Below are 8,663 nucleotides of genomic sequence, written 5' to 3' on the forward strand. Positions count from 1 at the left end.
TACATTACAGATTATGCATAAATCGCTAAAATAGCTTTCTGTTGACTTTTTAACCGCACGTTTGACCCGATATTTGACATAGTTAGAGTGGTGATCAGGGGGAACCCTTTTAGAGGTTTATTACCCACATAAATACCAACTCATAACCACTTTTGATTCGTCATAAGACTGAATCATTACTGAGTTATTGTAATGACAACCGTTAGTTACGACGGTTGTGTTTATGAGCTATAACTATGGAAATGCATGACCAAAATGGTTATGAACGACTTACAGAAGTGTGTTCTTGCTTATAGAGCAGAGATGGATGCTAGAGAGCTCTTGGAATGATCAGATGAATGTGTTTTGTGTTGTGTGAATTGTTATGCACATAATGTGGCTATTTATAGCCAAGGAAAGCTCTCTAGATCACTACACAACAACCTACACTGATCATGATGATGGGTAGATGTCTCCTGAGGTGTATGGGTCAAGTGTAGGGTGCCCATGCCTCATTTATTGAGGTTTGGTCGTTCACAATGTTCAAAAGGCAAGAAACTACAATGTTTCTGCATCTGGGCACTTTACGCGACCCGCATGGAAGTTCCATGCTCCTTTAACGCGGGTCGCCTAAAGTTCAAATATCAGGCGTGTAATTTAGGAGGCTCGCAGCCCGCCTACACTTAAGCCTAACCTTCACGCGGGTCGCGAGAGATCTGTTTTTCAGATTTTTAAAATCTTTTGTAATGATTATCAGAATCCGGTAATTAATAACGAAATCTTTCGTAATGATTTACCTGACCTTTCGGGTTTGAAGGGGTAACTTTGCGGTTTGGCCCTCGGTTATTTACCGATAGGGGCCTCGTGTTATATACCCGCATTATAAAGTCCCCAGTCAAATTATTAATTATTTTGGAAAGCCTTAACTTTCACTGTTGGCGCTTTTAACCCTTCTCATACGAATTTGAGTATAACTCTCTTGTTTTAAGACGGAACTTCGCGGAATTTATACAGTATATTCTAGTGAGCGTATAATACTGTTACGAAGTCTTGGGAACGTTAAAGGGTCACTCAGAGGTATAATTAAACATGTTGACACAGTTAACCCCTGTAGTTCGTAATCTCTCACTTTCTTCCGCGTTTCGCTTCCGTATGATTTATGATTTATTCGTTTGAAGGTACAAGCATTTATTTAGGGTTATTATACAGTATATTTACCCTTGTTGACATTTATAACCCTCGAATTTATATACTTTCAAGGTTTGTCAAAATTAGTCCTTTATTTATTATAGATGCCACGTGTAAACAAATGACACGTGTTAACACATCATTGGACACAAAAATTCGAGGTGTTACACAACAATTTTCTCGTTTAACCAAAACAATATCCAAAGCATCAAACTAGTCAATAAATATGTAAATCGCATAAATTACATGAACTTGTGTTTTATCCAAGAATATGAAGTAAATCCCATTACTTTTAGTGGATCTTTATATAAATCAATCCGGTTTCGTAAAAGCCTCGTTTTTAAAGAAATTCCGTCTTTACATCTTCTTGTAACATTTGACAAAACTAGTTCTTTGTCGATACTTAGTGTTACACAAGTGTTTACACACTTGTGTGTTTAAAAATCATTCTTGTTCATGTAAGATCCATTTTTAGAAAATATGGTTTCTTTGACACTCGGTCCTTTGAAAATACCACTTGTAGATCCGTAGATCTACTAGTTTTAAACACTATTTCGTAAGTAAAATCATTTTTACACAAGTTCAAGTTTCGCGTGTGGTAGAGTTTCATCACTTAACCCTTGTTACACTTAAACAAGCTTTATGTCATGATTCATGATCATGAACAATCCGGGTTAAACGATGATCCGAGCTACCACAACATAGATCGGGCCCAAATAATTACACAAATCAAATCCTACAAAGTTTACACAACATTCAAGCTTTTAACCATCATTACTAGCATTTTTAGTAGACTTTTACACTTCATCTTGTATGTTTACGAGTTTTAACCGTTACATATCATTTTAACCACCTTAAAATAGATCGAGAGGGTGTTTCAAGCAACTTACTACTAGCTCGAGGCTAGGGAAGATTCTAGACGCAAAATGAGTGGATAAAAGCAATGAGATGAGGTCCTTCGAGTTCCGAATGCACCAAGCTTCCTTGTAGGTGATCCTTAACACTTGAATGTCCTTGAACTAGCTTGATGGAAATTGAAAGATGGATGGATGATCATGGGGGTGTTCGACCGTAGCTTCTTTGAGAGAGAGAGAGAGTTATTGTTGAGAGTTTAAGTGTGAGAAAGTTATGAAGGATTAAGTCTACTACTTATAGACATTACATATGATTATTAACCAATGGATCATGTGTAGGCTAGATATTAGACAATTGTGAATATAATAATCAAGAGGAGTACAAATGATGGTCACATTGTGACCGAGTTCGGTTGGGGGGGGGGGTTAATCCGGTTGGTTTTCAACTAAACATTAGGTATTAGTTAGGTTAAGTTAGTTTAGGGATTAACCCGGTTACTAGTGTGTTGTGCATTACAGTGGGTGTTAGGGTATTCAGGGACCCTAACTGGCTCAGAAAAAGATAAATAATGTTAATGGCAATATTTTTGTGTTCCGGGTAAAGTCCGGTTGTTCGGTTGGATAGTAATCCGTTAAAGCGCTTAACAAAGCTTTAAAGTGTCGTTATTATCAATTTTAGTGACACAACTTATTCCCGACACTTTGGAAAGTGTCTAGTAATATTTTTCTCATGTTTTGGCACTTTATTAGTTAGCTAGATGCTGAATTTTTAGTTAAAGTGCTGAGTTTTGTACTTAGAGTACGTTTTTGGCACATCCTGTCACTGTAACTTATTCCTAGAGACACAGTTCTACAACCCTTGTATCTCCACACTCACTATTAGTGTAGTAAACTATCTCGGGCTCATACAGGCCTTAGAGGCAGTATCTGCCTGGTGCTAGTTATGACAGCACGTTCAATAGATTATCCGTTCATTGTGCTACTGTGCTTTTGTGCATCATGTTTGTCACTAAGGTTCAGCATGTAAATAATGTAGTGACAGTAAATAGAGTATGATGCAAGTATGTACACGTATCAACATTCAAGTAGCAGTTTATCCATAAGTTCAAGTAAGCACAGTAATTAAGTAGTAATTAATTATTAATTAAGTCGTACGGATACCTGGTTTAGTGAGGGTTGTCACATTCTCCCCCCGTCAGAAAAATTTCGTCCCGAAATTTTAAGTTCTGCTTCTAGAAGCAGGGTTCTTGGGAAATAAGTGGGGGTACTTTTCTTTAATCCGGTCCTCACGCTCCCAGGTGTATTCAGGACCATGTCTGGCATTCCATCTGACTTTGACGAGTTTGACACTGCTCCGGCGGGTTTTGTTCTCTTTCCAATCCGTAACCTCAATAGGTTCTTCAACGAAGTGGAGCGTGTCGTCCACATGAATTTCGTCGGTAGGAATGACAACGGTATCTTGAGTTGGACTTTTCTTCAAATTGGATACATGAAATGTATCGTGAACTCCATTCAGTTCCGCAGGTAAGTCCAGCTTGTATGCTACTAGCCCCATTCTTTCCAAAACTCTGAACGGACCAATATACCGCGGGTTCAACTTTCCACGCTTTCCGAAGCGTGCCACACTCTTCCAGGGTGATACCTTCAACAAAACCATATCACCTACCTCAAACTCTAGAGGTTTCCTTCTTCGGTCCGCATAACATCTCTGACGATCACGAGCCGCCTTGATGCGATCTCGGATCTGTGCAATCTTATCTGTGGTTTCCTGGACCACATCAGGACCAACCAATTGCTTATCACCTGCATCAGACCAACAAAGTGGTGATCTGCACTTGCGGCCATATAAAGCTTCGAATGGCGCGGCACCAACACTGGTGTGGTAGCTGTTGTTGTATGAAAATTCGACCAATGGCAAATGCTTATCCCAGCTACCGCCCAAATCCATTACACATGCTCTCAGCATATCTTCCAACGTCTGAATAGTCCGTTCGCTTTGACCGTCGGTCTGTGGGTAAAAAGCAGTGCTCAAATTCAATTGTGAGCCAAAAGCTTCTTGGAAGGATTGCCAAATCCTTGATATGAACCTTCTGTCTCTATCAGAGATGATTGCAGATGTGGAACACATTGTGAATTCCATTGAGCTCTTTAGGCAAGTTCAACTTATAGGCAACTGATCCGACCCGTTCAATGACCTCAAAAGGTCCTATGCATCTCGGACTCAGTTTGCCTTTCTTGCCGAAACGCATCACCCCCTTCCAGGGTGATACCTTAAGTAATACCTTTTCACCCACTTCGAAGTGAAAATCCTTACGCTTTGGATCAGCGTAGCTCTTCTGCCTATCACGGGCAGCCTTGAGACGTTCCCGGATCTGGACAATCTTGTCCGTTGTCTGGAAAACAATCTCTGGTCCTGATAGTTGGACCTCCCCTACTTCCGCCCAACAAACAGGCGATCTGCATTTCCTACCATATAATGCCTCAAAAGGCGCAGCCTTTATGCTGGTGTGGTAGCTATTATTGTAGGAGAATTCGATCAGGGGTAGGTTTTTATCCCAGTTACCGCCTAAATCGATTGCACATGCACGAAGCATGTCTTCTAGCGTTTGGATAGTACGCTCACTTTGACCGTCCGTCTGTGGATGGTAAGCCGTACTAAAGTTTAAACGCGTGCCCAAAGATTGCTGGAAACTTTTCCAGAAGTGAGATGTGTATCTAGTATCCCTGTCGGAGATAATAGACACAGGTATGCCGTGTAAGGCTACAATCTTATCAACATAAAGTTGGGCTAACATATCGGAGCTATACGTCTCCTTGATGGGTAGAAAATGAGCTGATTTAGTCAGCCTATCGACTATGACCCATATTGTATCGTTTCCTTTCCTGGTTTTGGGTAACTTGGTTATGAAGTCCATCGTTACGCATTCCCACTTCCACTCGGGAAGTTCAGGCTGTTGTAGCAAGCCAGACGGCTTTTGGTGCTCGGCTTTGACCTGAGCACAAGTCAAGCACTTTGCTACGTGGGCGGCTACAGACTTTTTCAAGCCTATCCACCAATAATTTGCCTTTAAGTCTTGGTACATCTTATCAGCACCAGGATGAACTGAGTATTTGGAACTATGGGCTTCCTGGAGAACAACATCTCGTAGTCCTCCATAAATCGGAACCCATATACGTCCGTTCAGTCTAAGGATTCCATCCTTGCTAAGAGTCAACTGCTCCTCAGTTACTCCCAGCTTTTCATGTGGATAGTTAGCTTCCAACACAGCCTCACGCTGTGCAGCTAATATCCTTTCCATCAAATTATTCTTAACCTCAATGCTCTTGGCATTGATTCGAATGGGTTTTACCCTTTCCTTCCTGCTCAAGGCATCGGCGACCACATTCGCCTTGCCGGGATGGTACCTGATTTCACAGTCATAATCATTCAGGATTTCCATCCAACGGCGTTGCCTCATGTTCAACTCTTTCTGGTTGAACAGGTGCTGGAGGCTTTTGTGATCAGAATAAATCACAAATTTAATGCCGTAAAGGTAGTGCCTCCACAACTTAAGTGCAAATACAACGGCACCCAACTCCAAATCATGGGTGGTGTAATTCTTTTCATGCACCTTTAATTGCCTTGAAGCATAGGCAATCACCTTGCCCTTCTGCATAAGCACACACCCCATGCCCGTGTGTAATGCATCGCAGTAAACTACGAATTCATCTGTACCTTCTGGTAATGTCAGCACAGGTGCGTTGCTTAGCTTTTGCTTCAGTATTTCGAAGGACTCTTGCTGCTTTGGGCCCCAAATGTACTTTTCTTTCTTCTTAGTCAAGGAAGTCAAGGGCGCAGCAATTCTTGAGAAATTTTCAATAAATCTCCGGTAGTATCCTGCTAACCCCAGGAAACTACGAATTTCGGTAGGCGTCTTTGGCTCTTGCCAGTTCATGACCGCCTCTACCTTAGCGGGATCCACTTGGATACCATGCTCACTCACAACGTGACCCAAAAACTGAACCTCTCGTAGCCAAAACTCACACTTCGAGAACTTGGCATAGAGTTTCTCACGTTGTAGAAGTTCGAGAATGCAACGGAGGTGCTTCTCGTGGTCTGCTTGGTTCTTGGAATAGATAAGGATATCGTCGATGAAGACTATGACGAATTTGTCCAAATATGGCTTGCAGACGCGATTCATGAGATCCATGAACGCAGCCGGTGCATTTGTGAGCCCAAAAGGCATCACTAGGAACTCGTAATGACCATAGCGAGTCCTAAATGCAGTCTTGTGTACATCTTCATCTCTGACCCTTAGTTGATGATAACCCGACCTCAAGTCGATCTTTGAGAAGTAGCTCGCTCCTTGCAGCTGATCGAATAGATCATCGATCCTTGGTAAAGGATATCTATTCTTTATGGTAACTTTATTTAGCTCTTGGTAGTCAATGCACAACCGCATCGATCCGTCCTTCTTCTTTACAAACAGTACAGGAGCTCCCCAGGGAGATGAACTAGGTCTGATAAAACCTTTCGCCAGCAGTTCATCCAACTGGGTCCTCAGTTCTTTCATTTCCGTCGGAGCTAATCGGTAAGGTGCTCTTGCTATCGGAGCCGCTCCAGGAATGATGTCTATCCTGAACTCCACTTGTCTATCTGGTGGCAAACCAGGTAGTTCTTCAGAAAAACCCCGGGATATTCAGAAATGACAGGAAGATCCTCGATCTTCGGCTTCGGTTCTTCAATTATCACCTGAGCCATGTAAATTACACAGCCTCTGTTCAAACATCTAGAAGCTTTCAGCATAGATACGTCCTCGGGTAACCCGTACTGCGTATCTCCTCGAATGGTAAGCGATTCACCACTCGGAGTCTTTAAAACTATTTGCCTCTTGCCGCAAATGATTTGGGCCTGGTTATGGGATAACCAGTCCATGCCTAGCACAATGTCAAAACCCGCTAATTTGAAAGGAAGTAGAGATAAAGGAAAAGAATGGTTCCTAATGGACATTTCACATCCTTCTAGAACAGTAGAGACGGTTTCTATCGTGCCGTCTGCTAACTCTACTTCGTATTTCACGTCAAGGGTTTTGATAGGCATATTTAGTAGTTGGCAAAATTTCTGGTCTACAAAGGATTTATCAGCGCCAGAATCGAATAGTACTCTTGCAAATATATTATTTACGAGAAAAGTACCTGTAAGCACATTGTCGTCCTTAACCGCCTCCTTTGCATCCATGCGAAAAACTCTCGCATTTGACTTCTTCGTTTCTTCCGCCTTCTTGGCATACTTAGGGCAGTTACTCTTGATATGCCCCTTTTCATTACAACCATAGCAGGTTGCATCCTTTATTTTCTTGCACTCCACAGTCTTATGATCCTTGGACTTGCATAGTCCACAGGATGGAGTCTTTTGTTGCGACTGTGAACCAGACGCAAACCTACACTTCCCGGAGTGAGGTTTCTTGCAGACCTTGCAGTGAGGTCTTCCATCAGCTTGCCCCTCCTTCTTTGCCTCCGACCCTCTCTTGCCCTCACCGTTTCCACGGTGCTTTTTCCCAGACTTTCGTGAGGTATCATCCTCACGTTTTCGCTTTTCAGCCTCCTTGCTCCTTTGTGCCCTCAGACGGACAGCATCAAGTGTAAGAGACAAGGAGAGGTCAGTAACTGACCTGAAGGTCGTCGGCCGAGAAGCCTTTACGCTAGCCTTTATTGCAGGCTCTAATCCCCCAATGAAACGGGCGATTCTTCTGGGTTCTGGTGTCACCAGGTACGGAACTAGACGAGACATGGTATTGAAACTCGTCAAATACGCCTGGCAGTCCAGGTTCGTCATCACCAGAGAGACAAAATCAACCTCTATCTTCTCAACCTCATGCTGAGGGCAGTAGTTCTCCTTAATGAGAGCAATAAATTCCTCCCATGTCATTTTGTACAAAGCAGACTTACCAAATGCCTGCACCAATGCCCTCCACCATGCCAGGGCCTCGCCCTTAAAAGACTGGGACACATATTTCACCACATCCCTCGCTGCACACCCGCTGATGTCCACAATAGTGTCCATCTCATCTAGCCAGGTGATACAGTCAACAGCACCTTTCTCCCCTGTAAATTCCCGGGGCTTACATGATACAAAGTATTTGTAGGTGCAACCCTTAGCACTGGATGCATCAGTATATTCTCTATCGCGATGAACGCTGTGCTCAGTGGACGAGTGTTTGTCGTCATCCTTCTTGGGTCCAGAGGGTGGTTTGGAGTGTGTCTTTGGTTTAGAGGGTGGTTTTGACACGGTTCTGCCTTGGGACTCAGTATATTGACGATCGATAGCTGCCTGAACAGCATTGTCAATCAGAGCCTTCAGTTGTGCGCCTGTCAAATGCACTGACGCATTGTCGTAGTCATCTTCATTTGTGTGGCTGTTCTCTCCATTGGGATCCGCCATTGTAACTTGAATCTGTTACAGAAGATAACAAAATTTTATTTAGGAGATTATTATATAATTGTCTTTTATGACAATTTGTCAACCATGGTACAGAGACCATATTTGGTTAACTTTTTATTCCATTACATGCTAGGATTTGAATATATCCTATTTCAGCTATATAAATGGTATTGGCGGCATAAAGCCTAATCATGATGATGTTTTATAATATTAGCCGAGAT

This window comes from Helianthus annuus, chromosome 6, assembly GCF_002127325.2.
Source record: "Helianthus annuus cultivar XRQ/B chromosome 6, HanXRQr2.0-SUNRISE, whole genome shotgun sequence".
NCBI classification, from domain to species: domain Eukaryota; kingdom Viridiplantae; phylum Streptophyta; class Magnoliopsida; order Asterales; family Asteraceae; genus Helianthus; species Helianthus annuus.